Raw genomic sequence first — 27819 nt, forward strand, 5'->3', positions numbered from 1 at the left:
CATGTCTAATCTTTTTCTAGTTCCTCCTTGCGTGGACTTTTTTTTTTCAAAAAGCTCCCTTTCGAGGGGATGTAGCTGAGCTAGAAGCTGCACCACTCACACACACAACCCTACGCTGTTAGGGCTCGAACCCATGACCTCTTGGTTAGGGTGGGTCGTGATGAGCTCAACCACTTGGGCAAGTGCTCATTGGCACGTAGGCTGATATTTGATGCCTATCTTTTATGTATTAGTGCTATTTCAACATTAAAAACATTTGATTTTTATTTATTTTTTCTCTTGAAAAATACATTGAAATGGAAATGTTTGAAAACACCAAATTAAAGGTCAAAGCCATAAGTAAAAAATCAACTACATTCACTTGCAACTACGTTTTGTTAATTTAGTAGCATACTTGTGGAACCTCTCCAAAAGACCCCTTTGTCAACAATGCTAAAAAAAAGTGGCGCCTCATCTCTCATACTTTAGCTGGCTGAAAATTGAAATCTCAACATGAAAGGAAATGTAGCCAATAAAAAAAAGGCATTGATAGAGAAATTTTGCAGAAATATAAGCCTTTTCATGTCAAGTAAGTTTCGAGTTGAGTGAGATCTCAAGGGAAAATGTGTAGTGTCATAACAAAAACCCAATGTCATCGTGAAGCTTCATTTAAATCAACATATGCGCTCTACATATCAAACTCTCAAATTACAAAGCATTCACAATCTTGGTACATCTACTCTTTTATTAAACACAACTTGTTCCCTCTCCAGGTGGTCAAATAAGAGAAAAGGGACTACTCAAGAAAGGTGTTTTAGATTTTTAGATTATTGAAATTTGAATTGAAGGTATAATTTTTTGTACTTAGGAGAAAGTGTTATGCACATTTGGGTTCATGCTCGCTATGGCCATGCATCAATGCATGGGTCACCCTCTTGTCCTTTATGAATATACTAACATTGTGTGAAAAGCAAGTGCCATAAAAAGAACCCTTTTGGAATTGAAGGTATAATTTTTCATTCTTAGGAGATAGGGTTAGGCACACTTGGGTTCATGCTCGCTCTAGCCATGCATCAATGCTCTAGCCATGCATCAATGCACGGGTCACCCACTTGTCCTTTACACAATATACTAACATTGTGTGAAAAGCAAGTGCCATAAAAAGAACAGTGGAATTTTCATGGTTCAAATTGAGAAATTTTGCCTAACTTTGTATTTTAGGATTCAAATTTTTGAAAGTTTAGTAATAAAACCGGTATAAACCTAGAATTTTTTTTCAATAGTAACCGGTTAGGCTTCCTTTCTCTCAAATTAGAAAAAAAGTTAGTTTCGGACGGGCCATTTTTTAAATTGAAATGCAAGTTTCTTTTTGCGTCGTTAGAAAAGAACATTAATTTTACATAATAAATACACGATGGGCCAACAGTCACAGAGCACACCCAGTGGAGTACTTTGGAAAAAGACTACTTTGGAAAAAGACACTTTGCATAGAACAGCCCGCATTCAAGCATCGAATTAGTGAGAAACCAGAGCCGCAGTAAAATCAAAAAAATTCGGAATTTTTTTATTTAAAAAAAGAGATACAATAGTATCGTACAAAAGTAAAAATTGATAGTGGGAGAGGCCTTGGAGAAGGTGGAGTTGCAGAAAAGCGTGAGTGGATTAATGGTGGGTTCAGATAGGGTGGATGGGTTAAGGATGTGGATTAGGGGGCCTTGGACAGTGCTAAGGAAATCAGAACCTTGTAAGGGTTGGATTGAGGTAATTGAAAGAGCTTAATAGAAGGTGGGTTCTCATTGGGAGCAACCGAAACAAGGATGAAGGTTAGTGGGAGAGATTGGATTAAGGATAGATTAGTGAGAGGTTATGGCGGGATTGATGTTAAAATTTCTCGACGGCTGGGACGTGAACTGGGAAATGGTCGATGGAGTCGCTCCAGCAGTTGTGGGCGTGGACATCAGCGAGGGCCCTCCACACGGCGCTGTTACATTTGAAGCCGGAGCCGAAGCCAATCTGCCACACGCGGTCACCTTTCTTCACTCTGCCTTTCGCTTCAAGATAGGCTAACTCATACCAGATCGAGCTGCTGGACGTGTTGCCAAATCTGTACAAGGTCATGCGGCTGGGCTCCATGTTCCTCTCAGAAAGCAGCAGGTTCTTCTCCACTTCGTCCAACACGGCTCTGCCTCCTGCGTGAATGCAGAAGTGCTCGAACGCTACTTTGAAATCAGGTATATATGGCTTCAAGCTTAGCTTCAATACTTTCCTCCCAAGCAGCGTTGCAAAGAAGTGGGCCTGCTCATACAAGGGCAGCACCAGAGGGCCTAATGTGGTTAAATTGCTCTTGAGTGCATTTCCTGCGACACTCATGAGCTCTCTAGAGAGCTTCACCCCCATCACACCAAACGGATCATCTTGCTGCTGCACGCACCAGTAGCTCACATCTTCTGCGGCTTTGTGAGTCCTCACTATGTGCTGCAGCTCATATTTTGCCCTCCTTTTATCACATGGAACGTTTGATAACAATGCTGCACAGCCTCCAAGCCTGAACAAGCAGTTGGACACCAGCATGGACTTGTGGTTGCCTGTGTACCAGTTGAGGGTGATATTCTCAGTGCTTATCACAACCGCATAAGTTCTTCTATGCACTGTCAGTAACTCCTTTGCTAACCCTACTGCAATAACACCAGCACTGCACCCCATGCCGCCCAGATTGTAGCTCAGAATGTTTCCCCTCATTTTGTATCTATTCACAATCATCGCACACATAGATGGGGTGGGACAAAACACACTGCAGTTCACCACCAGTATGCCGATGTCCCTTGGCTTAATGCTAGATTTGGCAAAGAGCTCATCTATGCACCCAAACATCACATCTTCTGTCTCCCTTCTAGCCTCTTCCAGGCATGGATTAGGCGGCTCATTGGTCACCGCACGCGGGAAATAAGTCTCCTGCCCAATGCCCGACCTCTGCAAAATCTTCTTCTGGAAATCAAGGCTCTCCTCTGTGAACTTCTCAAGGAGCTCCGACTTAATCATGAAGTCGTGCATGGGCAGCTTCCTCTCATCTGGAGCCTTATAGCATGCGAAGTCCAGTAAATACACAGGCTTGTGAAGCAGCAGAAGGTAGTGAAGAATCCCGCAACAGAGGAGAGCGACAAGGGCAACAATGGCAACGCCAGGGACACCCAAGAGCTCGAACTGATGAAGGAAGTGGAAGCAGTCATGAGAAGCAGCTAGTTTCTCAAGCTGGATAAGAGCGAGAGCGAGAGCAGGCACAGCTAAGAAAGGGAGGACAAAGCGAAGGAGGCGCCTGAGCTCACGTTTAACATTAATGGACTCCTTATGGTAAGGCTCAGAGTCGTGGAACGAGCTAGCTGCAGGAGATGGGATGAGAGGTTGTAGACCCATTGTGTGGGTGCGGGTGTGCGCGAAGCAGAACCTCTTCTGAGAGAGAAGAGGTTAGGCGAAAGCAAGGGGAGGTGGGGGAGAGCAATGGGCAGAGAAGGGAAGCATGGAGGTAGAGGAAGCGGAGGGGGCGGCGTAGTGGGTTGATAAGAGCTGCAGCATGGGAGTCTGCAAGGGCAGACGGGGGTGTTTATACTACTGGCATTCAGTAGCTAGCACCAACTTGCCACCAAACAAGCACGCGGAGAGCGTCGTTGCATGAAATTACTGCTCTCCGCCTCCGGCCGCTTAATGGCCGCCCACGAAGTAGTTGCGCTCTGATGACTCGCTGGAATCGAGTACGTAAAAAGCAACCTCGGTCAAAATAATTACACGCCCTCCCCCAAATCACCTCAACTTGCGCACCTCCTTTATAACTTTATTTTTATGCCATGACTTGTGGATCATCCTAGCTGGATGCCGTCAAAGTTGTGATTGCAAGTTTCCAACTCAGTGACTCACCTATTCTCTAAGCCATTAATTAGATTATTAACTGATTGATAATGTTCAATCAAAAACCTATATCTCTGATAACTCTGGGGGGCAAGCAGTTCGACTTTTAACGGGCACCCTTACCCTTCAAAATTGACAGGTTTGGTAAAACATAACAAGTTTCTTTGTACTTCAGCGTAATTCTTGACGTTCATTTTAACATTTTGCAAGTATTTTATGACCAAAATGATCAAAAACAGGCGTCACGCCCATCAAAAAGCAACTGTGGGGGCAAGGCTACTAGCACCTCCGTGCAGCCGAATTTTGACCATTTCTTTCGGAGGGCAGTTGCATTTTTTTATCACACAATTGGCCCCCATCATGTATTGGTAGCACATCAAAAGGAGATAGTCGAAATGAGCCATTGTTACTTTTGGGTTACTCTCGGCACAATAGTCCAAATGATCCATTGTCCTAGTGGACTATATATAATATCTCCCTTGGCAGACAACCATATATAAAGAAAGGGCATCCTCTCCTTTCACTTCTTGTACTTGAAAACCGTAAAGTTAAGAACTTGGATATTTACATGGCTTCTTTCATAGAGCATCATGCAATTGTAAAGGCATTCAAGTCATGACATTAGCAAGTCAATAGCACAAAGAGATTTAATTGTGCAAAGAACATTGATGTGGACAGTGCATAATTGGCTAGAATACTTAAAGTGATGTGGTACATGCCTTCTTCAATTTTGTTTGGGTGCACCTTGCTTTAATTATTCACCATTTGTATAATTTATTTTTTGCAAGTCTTACTACAAGTGGATACCATGCTTCCTTTTTTTGTGAACCTCATCTTGAAGCTCACACTCACCACCACGACTCAAGTAAGTTGTGTATGAGATCCTTGTTGGGGTCACTTTATATCTGTGACATAGCAACTTCGTACACATCAAGTTTTTTTTATTAAAAAATATAAACAAGGGACTTACATGTATACATGCAAGAGGGGATTAAACAAATAATTGTTAAATACAAATGGCATATGTGAATTAACAAAGGGGGATTTAAAATACAAATTCCACACTTGTACTTAAAAAATATTTTAAAAATGTAAAATTTCATACAAATTCTCGACTTCTTAATTATGAAGATAATTCTTCTATCCTTGTTATGATTTCCAATCAAACTACTTGTCCCAGGGTTTTCATGTTCTACCAACATAATTTTTTCTTGTTTGGAAAGTACTTGTAACTCGGGTCCACTTGACTGCCTACTGTCTAGTGTTTAATACTTTTTCTACTTCAACTAAATCTATAGGCTTAGCCATGGCCCCATCTAATCCCATGGGTCTAGCCTTATGCCCACCACTTGACCTTGTTGAAATATACAAGTGAATAGGGTGTGTGTGGGAACAAGCCCTTAGCAAGAGGCTATAAAAGAGAATCTGTAAATGTGAGAGAACCTATGAAAAGGTGAGTAGTATTTACTGGGAGAGAATAAAGGATAGCATGAGGAGATTTAGGAGGTGTGGAGATAATTTGGGAGAGGTGGAGAGAATCAAGCAAAAGAGGTGGAGTGAATCAAGGAGAAATCAGTGGGATTGGATGCTTGGATGTAAACCCTATAAATTGGGACATTGGCCTGATCAGAATTTACTGGTTTTTGATTATCCATGCCTACATTAAGCTATCAGTTAATTGCTCACTAATTACATCTTAATTATCATCTAATCTCTTTGTTAATGATGTTGATTCTAGCATTTGATCCACCATAGCTCATCACATTGCTACAAATTTAACATGGTATCAAAGCCTAGCCTAGAATCCATCAAGTTTATGAGCCCATTATCTTGCTAATCACTTGGCTAATTAGGATTAGTAGATAATTAGATTTTTTTACCTCTTTTTCAAGTAGCCTTTGTATCCCCAGGTGGTGGAGGAGCTCCCTCTCCCTCTAGGCTCAACATTAGCTCAAAAGCTTTCGGCCATAGCTAGCCATACTCCCAAGGCATAAGCCCATTCAAACAAATTGCCAAACCACTGTATAACTGTAGATTTTCACTCATTTTCCAGCGTCGTTTTTATGAGGAGAATTTGAGATTGTTGCTGCTCCAGATGCAATGGGTCTAATTCCTCTTGGCCCTAGGGGTTTTCAAGGGTGCTCTACAAGCTGGTGAAGACAAATTTTGATTTGATCAAGTCTACAGTGAGATCCAAGCTCTTTATCAAATCTATAGGTGACTTTGGTAAAACAGAGATTAAGCATTCAACGTTTGGTCAAATCTTGTGTTTCTTGGCTTAATCCTCTACTAGACTAATTGCTATTGATGGCCTTGAAAGGATTTGAGCTCATTTGAACTCTAAGGCCTCAGATCTTGGCCCTAGGGATTTTCAAGGGTGCTCTACAAGCTGGTGAAGACAAATTTTGATTTGATCAAGTCTACAGTGAGATCCAAGCTCTTTATCAAATCTGTAGGTGACTTTGGTAAAACAGAGATTAAGCATTCAATGTTTGGTCAAATCTTATGTTTCTTGGCTTAATCCTCTACTAGACTAATTGCTATTGATGGCCTTGAAAGGATTTGAGCTCATTTGAACTCTAAGGCCTCAGATCTGGACTCTCCGCATACTCTATTTTTTGCACACAAAATAGAGGATTAATTTGCTAATCAATATTAATCACTGTATTTTGGTGCAATTGAGGGTTCAAATTAACCATTAGGTATCTGATACAAATCCCTATAACTTCATATTGCAATTCGGAGATGGTTTGATACTCCAACCATTCCGTACAGATTTGTTTACCTTGGTTTAATGTAATTTTTGGTGATTTTATGCTGATAAATCTGTTGTAATCATCACCTAAACACCAGATTGAGTTGTAAAAGGGTAGACATTACCCTTGAATCTTGAAATTGGATCAAGAGGTAAGACTCCCTTCACATCATCATGAGTACGGCGGCATAAGAGATAGCCAAATTTAATGGGGAGCAGTTTTACACATGGCACAGACAAAAACCATGTATCTGCTCATGAGGAAAAATCTGTGGGGGCTAGTTGAGGGAAGAGATGAATGCCTAGAGGTGAGAGGGAAAAATGAGTGGAAGAGCAAGAAGGAAAAAGCATTGGGACTTATCGCACTCAGTTTAAATGATGAAATCATTCATCATATCACAGGGATACAGTGGGCAAAAGATGCATGGGATGAAAATAAATTATTTGGCACACAAGCTAAAAATTCAAAGATAAATCTGTTAATGCAATTCTACAAATTGGATATGAAGGAAAGTGAACCTTTAATCACACACTTGAACAGATATAAAAGCATTAAGCAACAACTGGCAGCTATTGGCAAAAAGGTAGAAGATGATGAGGCACTAGCAGTGCTTCTGAAGAGTGTGGACAAAGGTGAATATGAAAACATTGTAGCAACACTAAAGAATGTACCTGAATTGAAGCTACACGAGATAGAAGGAGCTCTACTAGAGCAAGAGACCAGAAGCAAAGATAAGAAATGACTGGACTCAACAACAGGAGAAGAAAAAGCATTCTTCACCCGAGGAGGATTCTCTCGAGGATGAGGACGAGGAAGAGGCAGAGTAGGAGGAAGGACCTTCACTTGCCACAACTGTGGAAAGCTAGGACACATGGCAAGAGACTGCTACAGCAAACCCAGTGGAGAAGGAACGACATCAGTAAACTTCATGGAGGCTCCTAAGGAAGTGGAGTCACATTATCTTTTCTGAGTGAGAGAGAGAGTGAAACCCCACAACCCAATGTAACCTGCCCCAATAGAGTAAAACCACCTCTGAGCCACCGATGATGTAGGCCATGTGGTAGATGTATGTGTGAGCACTTTAGTCAAGGTCACGGGCACTTGTAGTAGCCTTCGATACATAGAGAGAGAGAGTATCAAGGACTATGAGTTTAGGGACTTGAGGCACTGGTCGCGGACTATCAAGTAAGAGGGAAACTTGGTATAGGGTCCAGGTGTACTAGGAGTATTCACTTGAGGGGAGGTGTTGAAATATACAAGTGAATAGGGTGTGTGTGGGAACAAGCCCTTAGCAAGAGGCTGTAAAAGAGAATCTGTAAATGTGAGAGAACTTGTGAAAAGGTGAGAAGTATCTACTAGGAGAGAATAAAGGGTAGTATGAGGAGATTTAGGAGGTGTGGAGATATTCTGGGAGAGGTGGAGAGAATCAAGCAAAAGAGGTGGAGTGAATCAAGGAGAAATCAGTGGGATTGGATGCTTGGATGTAAACCCTATAAATTGAGGCATTGGCCTAATGAGAATTTGCTGGTTTTTTATTATCCATGCCTACATTAAGCTATCAGCCAATTGCTCACTAATCACATCTTAATTATCATCTAATCTCTTTGTTAATGATGTTGATTCTAGCATTTGATCCACCATAGCTCATCACATTGCTGTAAATTTAACATACCTATGGAGCTTGTGTGAACTGATGTACCCATAATCTATTTTAACCACACGCCACTTAAAAATAAGTTCACACACTCACTCCTTTGAAAAACAATCAATTTAAAAGAAAACATACATCGTATAATTCTTTCCATGATATAGATATATAGCATATGTCTATGACACATATCACATATCATAAGTAACACACTAGTGTCACATCATTATCATGGATGGTATGCACGAATGAGCTCGAACACTACATGACTGTGATCCTTAGACTAGGATGGTATGCACGAATGAGCTCGAACACTACATGACTGTGATCCTTAGACTAGGATGGTATGCACCAATGAGCTCGAACACTCCTGGACCACCATGATGACTAGAGAAGCCCTACATTATCTCACATCCACCTTAACACAAGTGCCAAATAATCCTAGGAGTCACTTGAGTTGGTCGTCACCTATCCCAAAAGCATGAACACTCTAGGTATCAATATCATGAGTCACGTATGTCTAATACTAGCATGTATACTTAGCCATGAGACACATATGTCTTGTACTTAGCTAGGAGGCACTACCCTACACCCATTTCACTTTGAAGCTATTTCTTGTCCATCACACTAATCATGCACCAAGAGTACACCCATGTTTAATCAAGAGGGGTAAAGGTTTGGACGATCACCTTCATCTGATGCACCCTATGGATGAGACCACATGATAATCTATAAACTTGTGTGTGGTACCTTCACAAGCTTCCATAAACAAACACGTATGCATCACCTGAACACAATATTCCAAGTAAATAAGGAATATTTTAAACAATATACACCATAGTCAGATTGAAAGTAAATTGCAAGCTTGATGAGACATCATAGGTCTCTAGTTGAAACTCTAAGCAAGTTGAGTTCCTCCAGTAGAGAGAAACATATCCTAGTGAGCTCTTCTCCAGATTCTCCCCTTCTTGGGATCATTTCCTAATCTTGATTCTATAAATCAATCCAATTAACTTCACTTACGGTCCTTTATGTACAAAGAAGGTCATTCTAAGGTCATTGGTCAACTTCTTTTATTCGAGCCTTATCCTATGTCGAAAATCTCTAAGGATCTTTTCGTCATTCTTAAGGATTTCCCTTCCTTGAAGGTTTCTTAAAATATAACATCCTTTTTCCTTTCCTTGAAGGTTCCTTAAGATATGACAACCTTAATTTCTTGGCATCTTTTCTCCATGATAACGTCTTCACAAATCTTAAAGACTTAGCCTTTATGAATTTAATCATATCTAATCCTTGCTTCTCTTATTTTTAACTTTGATCTTAGAAAATATTCATCACCAAGAATCATTTGATTTGGTCTCTTTAATGTACTCAAGAATCGCTTTTTAAGGTATAACCTTGCACTTGATTAAGGTACTCACAATCTCCTTGATCTAAGGATTAATTATGATTTTATCTCTCTAAAAGTATTTCTTAGGAGAGATTAATCCAATCTAGCCATATTTAATATAATTTGACTTTCTAGAGTCACTTATAGTTTTTGGTGTAATCTTGATCTTTATCCTACTTATGCATATAGGGTCGCTTCCCTCTCTCACTCTGGAATTCCCTTTTCTCTCTCTAGAGTTCTTTGGTTGTATTTGCACTAATTTTTTTTAAAGAATTCTAGATATTAATCATAATTAAGCTAAGATATTGTTCCCATCTTAGTGCTATTTTCTCTCTTTGTAACTCTAATCTTACTTTCTCTCTCTAGACCTAAGGCCAACCCTAAATTTATAAATTAATTGTAATTCTTATAATTAAATCCCATTACGCATAATTTACTCTAAAGACTAATCTAGACTTGGGCTTATCTCAATTTAGAGCATTTAGACCAATTTTCTCTCTGTAAAAGTTTATTTACCTTAATGTTTCTCCTCATAATTTAATTAAGTGATAAATTATTCTTTGCTTAGGAATAGGCTATCCCAACATCTAATTTCCTAAGGTTGAAGACAATAAAAGGTCTTCTCAAATTTACTAAGGTTCTATTAAGGTCTAGCATTAAATTAAAAGGAAAGGGCCAAAGAAAAACTTAGAGGTCTTTGGTCTTGAAAAATGTGCAAAGATAATTAAATTACCTTCCTAATTTAATTTAAATAAAAAATATCAAATTTTAATGCAAAAGGATGAGAAAATTACAATCTATGGACAATAGATATTTGTACCTTAAGAAATTGGGGTTCTTGTCAAACCAATGGATAAAAAATTTGACTCCTCTCTCCTTTAAAACACCACGATTTCTCTAGAGATTGCTAAACTTGTGCAAACTCCAATAATTCACCTCTTACACCTCAAATGATTTGTTTGACTCTAGATAATCTAACCTAGGATGATTCAAAATTTCCCTAAAAACTAAGCAAAAGAGTACTCTCCTACCTTGATCAAAAACTCGTGGATTTCTTATGAAAAGGGGGGGGGGGGGGGGATTTTATACTTGAAAATGATAGCTTCCCTCTCATGCACCATTAGTCTTCTCAAATTGGTAGCCAACCATATCTTTATGCAACTTCAGTTTAATCTTTATGCATAAACCCATTTTCTCATTCAGCTTCACTTTAATCTTTATGCATCCACCCATTTTCTCATTCAGCTTCACTTTAATCTTTATGCATCCACCCATTTTCTCATGCACTCAACCACTTTTTGCAACTTCACTTTTTAATCTTTATACATCCACCCATTTTCTCATGCACTCAACCACTTTATATCTAGTCAACACATCTATGCACGACTAGAGTTTTCTATTAGTTCGATATGCTTATCTCCACATTAATTTACCATTTTCCTTCTAAAATTTATCCCTAAGGTATTTTCACTCACCTTTCAATCTTAGACTATTGATATTTTATCCATTCACCCTTGAATTTAATTAAATGTGCACTCTATTCACATCATTTGCCAAGTATAGTGCACACATACTCCTTTGCATTTTTTTATGAATAATTCTTAATATTTAATTTCCCTACAAATAATTACTCTTTTATTTATTTTAGAAAAAAAATCTAATATTATTTTTATTATTTTCTTCCTCTTCCTAACCCCAATGTTATGTAGGGGGCCCACATGTGCACATTGAAATTCCCAACTTATTTTTGCATGTGACAACTTGGTTATTAAATTTTATTTTCCAATTTCTCAATCTTCCCTTTCCAGTAAAAATGCTCATGTTATCAAATACTCATATCCTCTCACTAGAAATAGACACCTCATTTGCTTTTATAATTAACAGTTTCTTTCTTTTGATTAGCCATTTGGTTTGTAATTAGCACTTGATTGGGCATTTGGTTTGTAATTAACACTTGCCTTTTTTCTATGGCCATGAATATGTATAACACATGCTACCATCATTAAAGGGGTTCTTGTGATGAAGGACATTAAAGAAGCCATCTACAAGATGTTGTGCTTTAACGAGATAAAAAACTCATATCTTTTTTGAATTATGGAATAATCTTTCTTTACACTCACAATTGCTAATTAACATATTTGAAAAACTCTTTTTTGAGCTAAGTAATTGTCCTTATGAATATGTAAATGGATTTATTCAAAGGAGGTTTTGCTAGCTTTGATTGAGAAAGTAGACATTAACTCCATATACGTGGTGTGTTTTTTAAAGAAAAAAAAAGACCATCTTAAGTGTAATTTTTAAACATAATCAATACGATACATAATGTAGGGAGACTTAATTAAGAATTAGGGTGTGTGGTCCAAAGATACCCCCTTTCTCGTAGAAAAAAATTCATGTATTTCTCTATGAGAGTGGAGGGTATTTATACATGCCTAGGGTGATTGAGAACCTCAACACCCGAATTAATTTTTTATTTTATTTTCTAATTAATTTTACCTTTTTTCCCCTTTGACCTAAATTAAATATAGGTGTGCACACACACCTAAATTTAATTTCTAATTAATTTTACCTTTTTTCCCCTTTGACCTAAATTAAATATAGGTGTGCACACACACATGTACATAGGGGTTTTTTTCATTATATTAAGCATATGAACCATGTTAATTTTACTTAACAAGATTTTTTCTAATTTATTTATGATACTTTTACAAAGAATTTACATATTTTCTCTCTCTTTAGTGTGATTATAATATTTTACACATTAATTCATTATTGGTAAAAGGGATCTTTCAAATATACACTTGAACACAAAAAAAGGAGATGATCAAAAACTAAAATTTGATTACATTAAAGTGTTAACATATAAGTAAATTTGATTACATTAAAAGTGTTAACATATAAGTAAATTTGATTACATTAAAGTGTTAACATATAAGTAAACATGATGTTAACAAATTTGGTCTCTCTCTCTCTCTCTCTCTCTCTCTCTCTCTCTCACACACACACACACACACACACACACACACACACACACACACACACGCATAATTTTTTGCACTTATATGCATGTATGTGTACACATACATAAATATATTTTGCACAAACATGTTTATCTACGTTTATCTCCACTAGCCATGTTAGTGAAGAAGTTGCCAAGTCTACCAGTCTAGGAGGGTTGCCTATAACAGTGGAACATCACCACAATTTTGGATAGACATCAATTTAGGTCAATAAAAACCCTAATTCTATAAAATGTTACCGAGCCTACCAGTCTAGGAGGGTTGTCTATAGCAGTGGAACATCAATTTAGGTCAATAAAAACCCTAATTCTATAAAATGTTACCGAGCCTACCAGTCTAGGAGGGTTGTCTATAGCAGTGGAACATCACCACAATTTTGGACAACGATCAGGTTAGGTTAGTAAAAACCCTAATTTTATAAAAGTGCCAAATTGAGCTAAGCCCTAGTTTGAGAAAAAACCTCATTTTGGTGAGCAATGACATTTGGGAGAATTATTGAGGGTTCAACCAACCGAATCGTGTAAATAAGAATAAATGGAGGAAAATAAAGCAAGCATGTGAGATATTTTTTGGAAGAGAAACAAAAAAGGCATTTGGCTATGTCTTTGGAAAATATTTATGATCATTGAGTTTAAAGGCACATTCCTAGATTGTGAGGGTTTTTAAATACATTATTGACACATTTCTATGCTATGTATTTATGTGTGTTGGAAATAGGGTTGCAGGAATGCACACACACACACAACGGAGAAGCTCAAGAGAGCACACAATGAGATGATAGATAGATACTGAATGTGTGCTGTAGAGAGAAGATAAGTATACCCCAAGATGGGTGTATACGAGCACGGGAGAAAAAAACTCCTAAAGAGGAAAAAAGTGCCCCGGCTAGTCCTAGTGTGTTCACACACATCACTACCAAATATGGCTACAAATCCCCCAGGGAGTAATCATGTGAACAAGAAGGGGTGAGTTGGCACTAGAAGCACAGAGATGTGCCAGGCTCTTTGGACTGTGATAGGGAACCTAGTCTAGTCCCCAGAGGGAAGTAAGTTTAACGCTTTGTGCGAAAAGCTTCAAACTTCTCTCGTGGGAGAGCCTTCCTGAACAAATATTCCAAGTCATGTGTTGGCACATAAGCCAAGTTGATTTTCCCTATAGAGCATCTCTCCCTGACATAATGATAGTGTACCTCAATGCACCTCCCTGACATAATGATAGTGTACCTCAATGTGCTTTGTGCGAGCATGAAAAACTAGATTCCTCGCAACTACCATAGCACTTTGACTGTCAGTGAAGATGGTAGTGGCTAAGGACTCGCCAATACCCAAATTACCAAATAAGGCACCTAAGCCAAACACACTCAACTATAGCTATAAATGCTACCTTATACTCAGCTTTGTAGCTAGAAATGGCCATAGTGAGTTGCTTCTTGCTGAGGCGTAATATACATGAATCACCAAGGAAAAAGCAAAAACCATTCGTGGACACTTGAGTGTCATAACATCCAGTCCAGTCTGAGTCTGTAAATGCATATAGGGTGGTTGCAAGATGAGGGTACTCACTTTCGTTCACTCTCTCTAAAATTGGGACATCCATGCATCTTGGGCGGAGTACCTCGATCGTGATAGTGCCGCGAATTAAAAGACGACACGTGCCTCCCGAGCCTAAATCGATATATCTCGATCGAGATGCCAACTAATGCCACGCTAGCAGGTCCGGGTTTCCAGGCGTCATCCATGTCACCAATACATGTCACCGCCACCACATTATCTCGATCGAGATATCTATGCCACTCGGATCCACATCAGGGCCACGCTGTATCCCCCTAGGCATATTTGACTAGCACATCTCCATCGTCCACGTATCTCGAACGAGAAATTTACATCAAATCGCGACCATTCATTGTTCGAGGTAATGGGATACAATCTCCACCGTCCCCATATCTCGATCGAGATACTGAGATCAAATCTCAGCCGTCCAAATATCTCGATCGAGATACAGAGATACAATCTGCACCGTCCAAATATCTCGATCGAGATACGTAGATGCAATATCCACCGTCCAATTATCTCGATCGAGATATGTAAACGCAATCTATACCGTCCATTCACGTACGTTGGAAGATGCGATCTCGGCCGTTTAAATATCTCGATCGAGGTATATAATGAATCTTGACCGTCGAGATACCTTGTCGTGGTAATGCCTTTAAATCGTGGCCATCCATGTACCTCGAACGAAATAGTAATATCAAATCTCAGCCGTCGATCCTTCCCCAACCCTAAAATTAGGTGTGTATCTTGGCCGTATGTTGCACTAACCCTAATATCTAGAGCGTTAATCTTGTAAACCCTAAATTGCATGATGTTACCGAACCTCGATCGAGGTTATAAAACCGAAAAACTTTTTTTTTTGCCTCATTGTCACAAGTCGTTTTCACTCTCCTTGCTCTCTTGATTTGGATTAGCATTAGTGAGCCCATTAGCTTTGTTTTTTAGCTTCATTAGTGCTACTTAGCACTAAGCATTAGACCCTTCACATTAGACCCTTCACATTGGACCCTTCACATTTGGCTTAGGTTTTAGCATGGAGTCACACGAGGAGGGCCACGAGGAGGGTCGCTCATCTATTGCGGACCTCATCGCGGAGATAGACCACGAGTTAGCGGCTATCCGTAGGAGTGCTAGAGACACTCCGTCTACATTACATATCGTGGTGGTAGACTTGGAGGCGATGCTTGTGTCCCTTCGTAGCCTTCACGAGATTGTTTATGTAGATGAGTGGATAGCCCACTATCGCGCTGCTCCTGTGTCACATGGCCTGACATATCGTCAGGTCTGTGATCTTGCTCCTATTAGGGATGGAGCCTACCTGGATCTTTTCCTCGAGAGTCGTGGGATGAGGCCTGGGGCGGGCAAGCCCCTCACTATTTCGCGGTGTTCGCATCCTCGTATGGCGGCACATATCTATAGTCGATATGTTGCCGCATATGGGAGGATGCCGAACAACCGCCAGATTCCCATATACTTCGCAAAGTAGTTATATGCGGAGTTTGTCTTAGGGGAGGAGGTGGATTACACCAGCCATCGTCCGGGTGGTGGTGCTGGCTGAGGCCGTCTCTAGGACCAGGGTAGGCGGCCTCCACCAGGCCTTCGTGTAGCACCTACCACAGATCCTTCATTTGTGCCATTGTCGACAGTAGAGGCTCTTGGCACCCAGGTCGGCATTGACGTACGGAGTACCACGGAGAGCATCCAGCACGTGGTGCGCCTGTTCTCACGATCTATACCGACGACAGATGTGGAGGTATTTACATATATATTACGTCTTAAGTTTTTTTGGTCATTTATCTTCATGTTTATATATACTTTTCTATATTTTTACATGAGCAGCATGGTTGATTGTGTCACGTAGGTTCCCACACCTACCACTGAGAGGCTCACTCAGGAGTTGGTAGAGGCGAGAGCGGAGATTGACCGCCTCAGAGCTGCATTACAGATGGCAGAGGCAGCCTACTGCAGAGGCACAGCATCTGAGAGAGTCCGACATCCAGCAGGTAGGTTTCTCTTGCACGTAAAAGAGTTATAATTAAGGTCCTAAGTTATAAATTTCTTTAAGTAATACCTAATGAGAGACTAATCAATTATTTTAATGCTTTACTTTTTTGCGTAGGCTCGGACCGAGGTAGAGTGCTCCAGAGCTGAGGCACAGCATCATCAGATTATGGAACAGATTGCCCAGCACAGGGCAGAGCAGCTGATGTTGCATGTTCGAGAGTATCGTAGATCCTCGGACGTGACAGTGCCTTACCTACCTTTATATCCACGGCCTGTCACAGAGGTTTTTCGACGACCTCTCCCGCAGGATGCACCACCCTTCCTACGTGATGCGTGCTGCTCTTTATGTATCGAGGACATTGATAGTACAGGTGGATATGCCCTGGGATGTGGACATATTTTCCGCTTGTCTTGCATCACCCAGGAGCTAGTCTGGTTCTCAGCATGCCCCTCCTGCCGTGCACGCGTCGACCTAGCGACGTACAGGGTATTGGGCATCGATGATCTTCACCCAGGCCTCGTTCGAGTAGATGCCAGGACTGGCAGGCGTGTCGACTTTACATCAGCTATGGACTTGGGACTTGACGCCTTCGACGATAGAGCCCAGGAGCCTGAGGTGCCTCCTGAGATAGAGTGGAGCTCACATGAGTTCGACGCTTACCAGAGAGTCCTACATGAGAGCCAGGTCACAGCATATGAGCGCGTGGGTGGTGCTGGCCCTAGTGGCACCTCGGGTGATGGTGCTAGCAGCAGTGCTGCTTCTCATGAGCAGCGTATCCTTACAGCAGAGGAGCTTACACGAGCAGAGTGGCAGACACGTACCATTGCAGATTATAGATTTTGGGTTTACAGACAGAGGCATCTTGCATTAGCATGACGTAGAGAGAGAGAGAGGGCCATAGCAGCTTTTGGGACTCGTGAGCTCCCAAGTACACCGGCACCAGCTCACGATCCTGCCTTTGAGGCAGACCTCCCCACAGACATTCGACGACCCCCGCAGCCGGCACAGCCTCCTCGACGTGCACAGCAGCCTCGACGCGCACGTCGACCGACAGTAAGAGATGACGATTTTGATTGGGTTGCTGTTGACAGTGACTAAACTCAGACTAGCTAGGTTAGCTCACTTACATTGTACTTAGATTTTTGGGCAGTGACTAACCTCAGACTAGCTGGGGTAGCTCATTTTCATTCTGATGTACTTATTTGATGTTTATATCATTATGAGTTTTTTCATTATTGAGTATCATTACATTTTAGTTGATGTTCTTGATTTTATTATATTTTTTAACACTTTGGCTATCATATTGTTTGTTGAAAATCTCCATGCCATCGTACCCAAACATGCTCTGATGGGGACCAAACTTTGCAAGCATGGGGGGTCACCCACCCCCACATGCTTGCAAAGTTTGGTCACAATCAGAGCATGTTTGGATTGGTAATTAGCGCCCAGTGCGGGTTTTTGAAGTCTCTTGGTGCTTAAGAGGCCATGGAAAATCCGGGCCTTCCCCATACCATCGTACCCAAACATGCTCCGATGGGGACCAAACTTTGCAAGCATGTGGCGGTGGGTCCACCCCACATGCTTACAAAGTTTGGTCACAATCAGAGCATGTTTGGATTGGCAATTAGCGCCCAGTGCGGGTTTTTCAAGTCTCTTGGTGCTTAAGAGGCCATGGAAAATCTGGGCCTTCCCCATACCATCGTACCCAAACATGCTCCGATGGGGACCAAACTTTGCAAGCATGTGGGGGTGGGTCCCCCCCACATGCTTGCAAAGTTTGGTCACAAACATCAGAGCATGTTTGGATTGGTAATTAGCGCCCAGTGCGGGTTTTTCAAGTCTCTTGGTGCTTAAGAGGCCATGGAAAATCCGGGCCTTCCCCATACCATCGTACCCAAACATGCTCCGATGGGGACCAAACTTTACAAGCATGTGGGAGTGGGTCCCCCCCACATGCTTGCAAAGTTTGGTCACAATCAGAGCATGTTTGGATTGGTAATTAGCGCCCAGTGCGGGTTTTTCAAGTCTCTTGGTGCTTAAGAGGCCATGGAAAATCCGAGCCTTCCCCATACCATCGTACCCAAACATGCTCTGATGGGGACCAAACTTTGCAAGCATGTGGGGGTGGGTCCCCTCACATGCTTGCAAAGTTTGGTCACAATCAGAGCATGTTTGGATTGGCAATTAGCGCCCAGTCCGGATTTTTCAAGTCTCTTGGTGCTTAAGAGGCCATGGAAAATCCGAGCCTTCCCCATACCATCGTACCCAAACATGCTCCGATAGGGACCAAACTTTGCAAGCATGTGGGGGTGACCCACCCCCACATGCTTGCAAAGTTTGGTCCCTATCGGAGCATGTTTGGGTACGATGGTATGGGGAAGGCTCGGATTTTCCATGGCCTCTTGAGCACCAAGACTTGAAAAATCTGGACTGGGCGCTAATTACCAATCCAAACATGCTCCGATTGTGACCAAACTTTGCAAGAATGTGGGAGTGGGCCCCCCCCATGCTTGCAAAGTTTGGTCCCCATCGGAGCATGTTTGGGTGCGATGGTATGGGGAAGGCCCGGATTTTCCATGGCCTCTTAAGCACCAAGAGACTTGAAAAACCCGCAATGGGTGCTAATTGCCAATCCAAACATACTCGGAGCATGTTTGGGTACGATGGTATGGGGAAGTCCCGGATTTTCCATGGCCTCTTAAGCACCAAGAGACTTCAAAAACCCGCACTGGGCGCTAATTACCAATCCAAACATGCTCCGATGGGGACCAAAATTTGCAAGCATGTGGGGGGGATCCACCCCCACATGCTTGCAAAGTTTGGTCCCTATCGGAGCATGTTTGGGTACGATGGTATGGGGAAGGCCCGGATTTTCCATGGCCTCTTAAGCACCAAGAGACTTGAAAAATCCGGACTAGGCGCTAATTGCCAATCCAAACATGCTCTGATTGTGACCAAACTTTGCAAGCATGTGGGGGGGACCCACCCCCACATGCTTGCAAAGTTTGGTCCCTATCAGAGCATGTTTGGGTACGATGGTATATGGAAGGCCCGGATTTTCCATGGCCTCTTAAGCACTAAGAGACTTGAAAAACCCGCACTGGGCGCTAATTACCAATCCAAACATGCTTTGATTGTGACCAAACTTTGCAAGCATGTGGGGGGGACCCACCCCCACATGCTTGTAAAGTTTGGTCCCCATCGGAGCATGTTTGGGTACGATGGTATGGGGAAGGCCCGGATTTTCCATGGCCTCTTAAGCACCAAGAGACTTGAAAAACCCGCACTGGGCGCTAATTGCCAATCCAAACATGCTCTGATTGTGACCAAACTTTGCAAGCATGTGGGAGTGGCCCCCCCCCAATGCTTGCAAAGTTTGGTCCCCATCGGAGCATGTTTGGGTGCGATGGTATGGGGAAGGCCCGGATTTTCCATGGCCTCTTAAGCACCAAGAGACTTGAAAAACCCGCACTGGGCGCTAATTGCCAATCCAAACATGCTCTGATTGTGACCAAACTTTGCAAGCATGTGGGGGTGGGCCCCCCCCATGCTTGCAAAGTTTGGTCCCCATCGGAGCATGTTTGGGTGTGATGGTATGGGGAAGGCCTGGATTTTCCATGGCCTCTTGAGCACCAAGAGACTTGAAAAAACCAGACTGGGCGCTAATTACCAATCCAAACATGCTCTGATTGTGACCAAACTTTGCAAGCATGTGGGGTGGGTCCCCTCCCCATGCTTGCAAAGTTTGGTCCCCATCAGAGCATGTTTGGGTACGATGGCATGGAGATTTTCAACAACAATATGATAGCCAAAGTGTTAAAAAATATAATAAAATCAAGAACATCAACTAAAATGTAATGATACTCAATAATGAGAAAACTCATAATGATATAAACATCAAATAAGTACATCAGAATGAAAATGAGCTACCCCAGCTAGTCTGAGGTTAGTCACTGCCCAAAAATCTAAGTACAGTGCAAGTGAGCTAACCCAGCTAGTCTGAGTTTAGTCACTATCAAGATAGAGATCTAGTCAGCAGCACCCTCTCTAGCTCTCAACTGCTCTAGAATGCTCTCATGGTCATCCACTCGAAGCCGAAAACGAGGGTGAGAACTGTGTTTTCGGCTCTGTACTCGAACAAGAGTGAGCCTGGTAGCAACCACTAGATGAGAGAACTGAAATGCCTCTAACTCCCACTTCCACTGCTGGAACTCAAAACTCCCCCGATGAAGTCGAATCTGCTGGTAGAACCGGCCTGCCACAATCATGCTATGGGCATCATAAGAGAAAACCCATGATCATCCACTGTATCCTGGTCAAGCATGCACTTTGGCCTAGTGCAACTCATCAGATAGTAGTCTACTCCCTCGCTATTTCCCTCATTGGCAATAACATCAAATACATCACCCTCCTGTAGCAAATCTGTCAGGTCATCATAACTGACCATGAACGCAGGACCTGTGTGCTCATCAGACACCACTGGATGTGAAGGATGCTCGGGGGAGAGGAATGTCTGTATCCATGCATCTGCCCATCCTCTCGAGGCACAATGTGACCAATCGCCATCCATACATGCTCCACAGAAGCATGCAAACCGTCGTGTGTAAATCGTGGGGGCCGCCATGCACGTGCTCCTGATGGAATGTAAGCCCAAGGTGCCAGGTACTGTGTCACAATCATGGGAGGCTCTACGGTCAATCATGCCACCATCCACATACCAAAAAAATCTCCTAACAATCCGAGCATCACGTTTGGGGTACGATGATGCTGCACTCCCACACAAATGTTGGGAGCACCACTCGACTACGTGGCCCGCATCTCTGAACCGCTGAGCATCCTGTCGCAGTTGATGACGCCTCAAGGCACGTTTCACACACGCGCCCGCACCATCATGCTCACCCTTCCCGTGACCAGTCTCAAAGAATGACCAAATCACTGGGATAGATACTAGACTGCACATGCCACCTATAAATCCATAAAAGATAGTCTTAGTTATTGTTTTATTTAAGATGTTCTAGTGAATTTAGTTTAATTGTAAATATAAGAAAGCCATAAGTACTACCTGTAGAGCCAATAGAATTGACGTGATGACTTGAACTCTGCGCCACAACCATCCGACCAAACCCATCGCTGGACATGTCTGATCCCACAATCTCCTAAAAAATCGTCATGGAGACGAAAACAGTGTTGCACAAAATGTGCATCATGTGAACGATCATCACTGATATAGAAATGATACTCTCGAATAATGACACGGGTCTCGGGGGTACTCGCTATCCCATCTACATGAGCCTCTGCATGTCGATAGCTAATGTGGACCAAAATAGCAACCTGGTGAGGTAAGCAATACATACGTTTAGGACACAAAAAATCAATTAAGTAATGTAGCTCAAACATAAAACAAATATTACAAAATATAACCATTACCTACTCTGAGAAGTAATACTCAGATTGTATCTCCTGAAAAGGTGTGAAAGTGTAGTTCTCATCACGTGGACTACGAGGCAACTCTCTATTCCCACTAAGAGAACGGAACACATCATAAAAAAGTTTGAACTCAACATGTGTCACGCTGACGTGAGTACCTCACAAACCAAGGCTTACACCCCTCAAATGACCTTTGCCCAATTTTAAGCTCTGGATACGAAGCCACAAACTGAGAATACAACTTAGTTTGGGTCATTTCAAGAAAGCAAGCACCGTGCTCAATGAACACTCCTCTTGTCACTCTCTTACGCAAAGCTTTCTTGAAAACTGGCGATGCACGACAATTCTCCTCCCAAAAACTTTCTATCAAGGTTCTAGTGGTTTCATCTAGTAGGCGATCATGCCTAGCTACACGACCACTACTCGCCCACATAGCACCAACCTCATTGGCATCTAAACTTTGTCGCCTAATAGACCCAACTCTAAGTGCGTGTGGTGCTATGGAAAGGATGCGAGATGTGGCACTAACCTTACCCTTCATTTGGGAGCTACTTATGGCTCTGCCACAATAGCCCGTCGAGCAGCCAAAGCGTCCGCAGAGTTCTTCTTCTTGTTAACTATATAGGAATGACGAACACTTTGTAGCACCGCCATGCCAGCTCTCCTCTCTCTTCGACCTCCAATGTCGGAAAGCGCCCTGCAGTTGGCCATGTTGGGCAGATCAATCAAAGCATCAAGCACACATGCCTGTGATGAAGACGTGAGGTCTTTGAAATAGGAATGGAAGATTGCATGGGCACGACGATGTGCCCCTGACTTTGATAGTTCTTTCCTATCCACACGAAGGGCGCCCAAAGGAGGGGGGGTGGGTTCTTGTAGAAGAGAGGACTCAAGAAGGGCGGGTTCATGTGGATTATCTAAACTAAGGGGTAGTTGGGGGGAAGAGGGCGAAGGGAGAGGAAGTGGAAGAGGAGGAGCAAGGCTTGGATCATCGCCAACAGAAGGTGTTGCTCGTTGACGTGCTCTCCACTCTCTCTTTCTCTCACGAGCTACCCTTCTCCTCTCCTCCTCTTGAACTTGGTGGATGGGGGGGGAGTCTAGTCCTATCACGTTTCCGACTCCTACGACTTTGAGAACCCATTCTCAAGAAAGCTAAGAGAGAAAATATTATAAAGGCTCAATGATGGGATAGTACTAGAGATAAGTGTGGGATAGTACTAGAGATGTGTGATTATATAGGAAAAATAGGTTATCCACTTCAAATCTCATTGGATTTCCTATCTAAGATTGATTGGATAACTAAGATAAACATAAAGATAATTAAAGATAAACTATTATCCACTTAAAAATTAATATTATTTATAATATTTATTAACAAGTCTAAATATTTATCATTACTAGATATATAAATATATCTTTAAAGGTATCTTTTATTTTATAATTATATAACTGCTTTTTTTAAATAAAGTATTTTTTTCAAATTTTATTCAAAGGTTTATTCTACATAAAAAAATTTCAAGAAATATAAAATTAAAAAATTTATTTTTTTAAATTAATAATATGATCTTTAATAATATTTTTATTGATCTAATCCCAAAATATAATCCTTTAAAATTAGTGATTTTAAATTCTTTTATTTAATAAGTTACATATATTTTATTATTTAAATTTCTATATTCTATTTCTCTAAATTACTAAATTAACTTTTCCAAAAATATGTTTTTGAAAAAAGAGGGGAGGTGGGAAGGAGATGCCACGTGTCATAAGCATGCATGACACGTGGCATTCTCTTGACATGTGGCACTATTATGGTTGATGTGGCAATTCCATGATGTGGCATGCCATGTCACCATGTGCGAGGTGGCATGCAAAGGTGGCAAGATGATGTGGCATTAATGATGACTAGGATGATGAGGTGGGGAGTCAACTAGGTTGACCATGTTGACATGGAGGGTGGAGGTGGCAAGCTGAGGTGGCAAGCTGCTTATGTGGATCCTCTCGATGCTCACGTGGACATAAAGTGGCATGCATATATAAGGTTTGTGCCTACCCAAGCCTCACACATGGAATGAAACCTAAGCTGCGAAGTTTACCAAGCCTAGATTTCCAAACCTAACTAGGATTGGTTTTAGACTTGAAAAGGGGAGAATGGACACAATATGGGAATTTTCACTTGGGAGGATTGAAAATGGACCTTCCCATACTCAAATCAAGCCAATTTTTTTTTAATAAATTCATGGCAACAAGAGTATTGATCCCTTGAGTTTTTAGATTGAAAGATTCAATATTTAATTTTCTAGAATTAAATTACTATTGATTTAATGGGCCTCTGACAGTCATAATAAATTTTCCAAAGTAAATCTACAAAAATCAAACCGTTAGATTTGTAATTTTACCTTATACCCACATTATACTAATCTTTCCCAATCTAATCATCACTAGATCCATACAATTTGAACATTTTAAATGGTAGATGTGGTGGGAGGATAAAATAGTATATTTTTTAACAATTCTAATATATTTTAAATAATATAGAAAATAGTAGAACACATCAAAAATTACTCGATAAATCAAGTTAAGCTCTATGTTATTTTTATTTGTGATATGCAAAGTGGGAACATCATATGAGTAATAATGTAAAAGTTATAGGCAATTTACTCACATTCACTATACTTGTCTAAACCTAGGACAGGGCCTGTATACAAACTTGGTTTCCAAAGAAAAGGGGATTTGCAATTATTGGATATTCGATCAGATTATAGTTTTAGGTACCCAACTTTGCATATGATGTTTCATTAGAAGACCTTGAAGTGAAACTCCTTGGCTAACTATGAGAGATTGGCTATTCTTCTTGAAAAAATGCCTGTTTTCCAGCTAAAGCCAAGGGCGCCCATGACATGAAACTAGATAACCTCATCTTGCAACCACCCTATAGCTATGATTTACTCCCCTTGGGATAAAATAACCCAAAGTGCTTAGTGCCCTTTAGGTAAGGGAATACCTATTTGACATACTGCTAATGTTTTGTGCATGGGCTATGCATAAATCTGCTTAATATTGAGACCACAATACTGAATATCAAGCCTGGTGTTGTACAAAAAGATGAGGCATCCAACAGCTTCTTGACACAAGCCAACATATCAAAAGAATCACTTGCATCTTTAAGACTTAGTCATAAACCTGGATCTATAGGTGTAGCCATAGGTTTACAGTCCCCAAGATTAAACCTCTAAAACAATGCATTTATGTATTTCCTCTGTAGCATAACAATGCCATCATTACGCTTCCAAAACTCAATGCCCAAGTGATAGTGCAATGGTCCAATATCTGACATCTTAAAAGACTTCTCTAAATCAGCACTATAAAAGCTGAAATATGATCATCATTAGGGCCCGTGAGCAGCATGTCATCAACGTATAACACAATGACCAATAAAACATCCCTAGTCCCCTTAATATAGAGGGTACTATCAGTTGGGTTGTTACAAAAACCCTGTGCAACCAAGTATGCATGTATCTTTTCTTACCATGCTCTCAGAGCCTACTTAAGGCCATATAAAGCTTTCTTCAATCTGCACACTTTTGATTCTTGACTTTCCTCATGAAAATCTCCATTTAAGAAAGAAGTTTTAATATCCAACTGACATATATTTGCAAATGTAATGATAGTCTGCATGGTAGTCATACGACGTGTGGGTGCAAAGGTTTCACCATAGTCAATGGCATAACCCTTTCCACCAAGCCTAACTTTGTATCACTTAACACTACCATTCACTTTATGTTTGAGCTTCTAAACCCATTTTGTCCTAATGGCCTTCTTGCCAAGAGACAAGTCTACCAAATCCCATGTATAATTTTTGAGTATCAAATCATACTCAGATTACATGGCACTCATCCAATTTTCAAATTCCTTTGCTTCATCAACAAAGGAGATAGGTTTCTCTTCATCACATAAACTAGCAATAAGAGCATAATGTGCATAATAAGAGATGCATGATGAGAGCCTGCATGATGAGAGCCTGCATGTGTTTTGCACTAGGCAAAGGAGTGGCTAATTCGCTGTCACACGTAGTATTTGCACCAGTCATTTTGGCATACTTTTAGATTCCACAATTTCTCTTATTTCCTCATTAATTGCATCATCCATATTTGCCTCATCAATAGGCTGATTTGTGGGTTGAAAAACATGCTGATTTGTAACCTATGTGGGCTGATTTTCAGCATTCCTTGGATTATCCAAATGGAAGGAGAGTGTCGAATATGTATTGGAAACATATATTTTACTATTTTTTACATGAAAGCAAGGGCTAAATTGCATCTTCCATAAATACATCTCTACTCACAATAATCCGCTTAGTAGTAGGATGATAGAGATGGTAACCCTTACTTTCTAATCTATATCCCATAAAAATACATTTAACAGCCTGATCATCAAGCTTTCTGCAAAGTTGCTCTCAGGCACAAGTGCATAAGCAAGACAAACAAAAATGCGTAAATGAGCCATCGAGGGTTTTCTGCTATTCCAAGCTTCAAAAGGCATAATTGAATGCAAAGCCTTTGTAGGACACCTATTCAGAACATATGTTGTACACATGACTGCTTCTAGACAGAAACATATGAGGTAACTCTTGACTTTTGACCATACAACATGCCATGACTGCTGTTCAAAACATATGTTGCACATATGACTGCTTCTAGCCAGAAACCACGAGCTAACTCCTAACTTTTGACCATAAAATGTGCCATCTCCATGAGAGACCCAGCTACACCATTTTGCTGAGGTGTGTATGGCACAATACATTGGTGATTTATCCCATTATCAGTCATGTATGCATGAAATGCCTTAGACATATACTCCCCCGCTCGATCAATACGCAGAGGGTACAAATCTTACATGCAGAAACATTTTGAACCATAACAACAAAAAGTGCCTAAAGCACATAAAAACCTCTGATTTCTATTTCAATGGATATACCTAGGTATGTTTGGAATAATCATCAAGTGACAAAATAGAGGTAGCCCTCAATAGATGGTGTTCTCATAGGACCACATACATCACTGTGGATAAGTTGCAAGTTTTGGACAACTCTAACTGAACCATCTTTGGGAAATGATACCCGCCGCATTTTTCCAAGAATACAACCCTCACAAACATGTTTGATAAGGGCTTCAAGATGTGGCAGCTTAGACACCATGTCATGTTTGATAGGGGCTTCAAGATGTGGTAGGTTAGACACAATGTCATGTTTATGCAAACATAGCAAACTGCCATAGTTCAAGTGACCAAAGTGTGCATGCCATAGCTTAGCATCACCCATTATCTTTGTGGCAAAAACTGTACATGTAGCATGCCTTTGTATTTCATATGCATCTAGCCTGTAAGGCCATGAGACAAAGTACCAAAAGCAACAATTATCTTGTCATCACTGTGTGATCATGAACAATACACCTGTCATCCTTAAACTGAACCACTAAGCTAGCCTTAGTAATGACAGAGACAGATAACAAGTTCTTCTTAATCCCTGGTACATTTAATACATCTGAAAGTGTAATTGTTCCACTATATGCAGCACTGAGAATAATTTTACCAACTCCTTTCACAAGATATGACGAGTTGTTTGCACATGTCACAGTGTTTCCTTGTGGAGCAGATTCAAGTGATGAGAACAAAATGTGATGGGAAGTAATGTGCTTACTAGCACCATTGTCAAAATACTAGACATGTACATTTGTTAATAGCCATGCATACATCCTTATCCAAAGGGTCATAACTGCATTGCATAATGAAAGCCCAATCATCATGTGCATAGTTTTGCAGATTCTTTGTTTTCTACATTGGATGCTGATGCATTGGCTACAACCATACTTAAGTATTTATTTTTCTCCTTCTTCAACCATTTTCTGCACTCATTAATGTAATGTCCAGGTTTCTTGCAATAGTTGCATTTGCTCTTTTTGTTTGGCTTGTCACCTTCCTTGTCTACAGGCTTGCCTGATGACTCTGATTTTGGCTTGTAACTACCATAAAGAAAGGTTTTACCTTGGCCTTTTTGTTCAAAAGCCTGATCTCATGTACACATAACAGATTTGTTTTGCCTGGATTTCTCTTCTTGCAAGAGCACAGAAACCAACTCTTCAAACTTCA

General features: G+C 41.0%; 1 pseudogene across 1 annotated transcript; it reads right to left on the reverse strand.

Moving 5' to 3' along the window:
- Positions 1-1517: 1517 nt before the first annotated feature.
- Positions 1518-4602, reverse strand: LOC147636307 (3-ketoacyl-CoA synthase 11 pseudogene; annotated as a pseudogene). The gene has a single exon (XR_015266516.1). The product of XR_015266516.1 is annotated as a 3-ketoacyl-CoA synthase 11 pseudogene (transcript).
- Between the last annotated feature and the right edge of the window lie 23217 nt (positions 4603-27819).

Source organism: Cibotium barometz, chromosome 8 (genome assembly GCF_041138505.1).
Source record: "Cibotium barometz isolate CiBa-2024 chromosome 8, ASM4113850v1, whole genome shotgun sequence".
Lineage (NCBI taxonomy): Eukaryota > Viridiplantae > Streptophyta > Polypodiopsida > Cyatheales > Cibotiaceae > Cibotium > Cibotium barometz.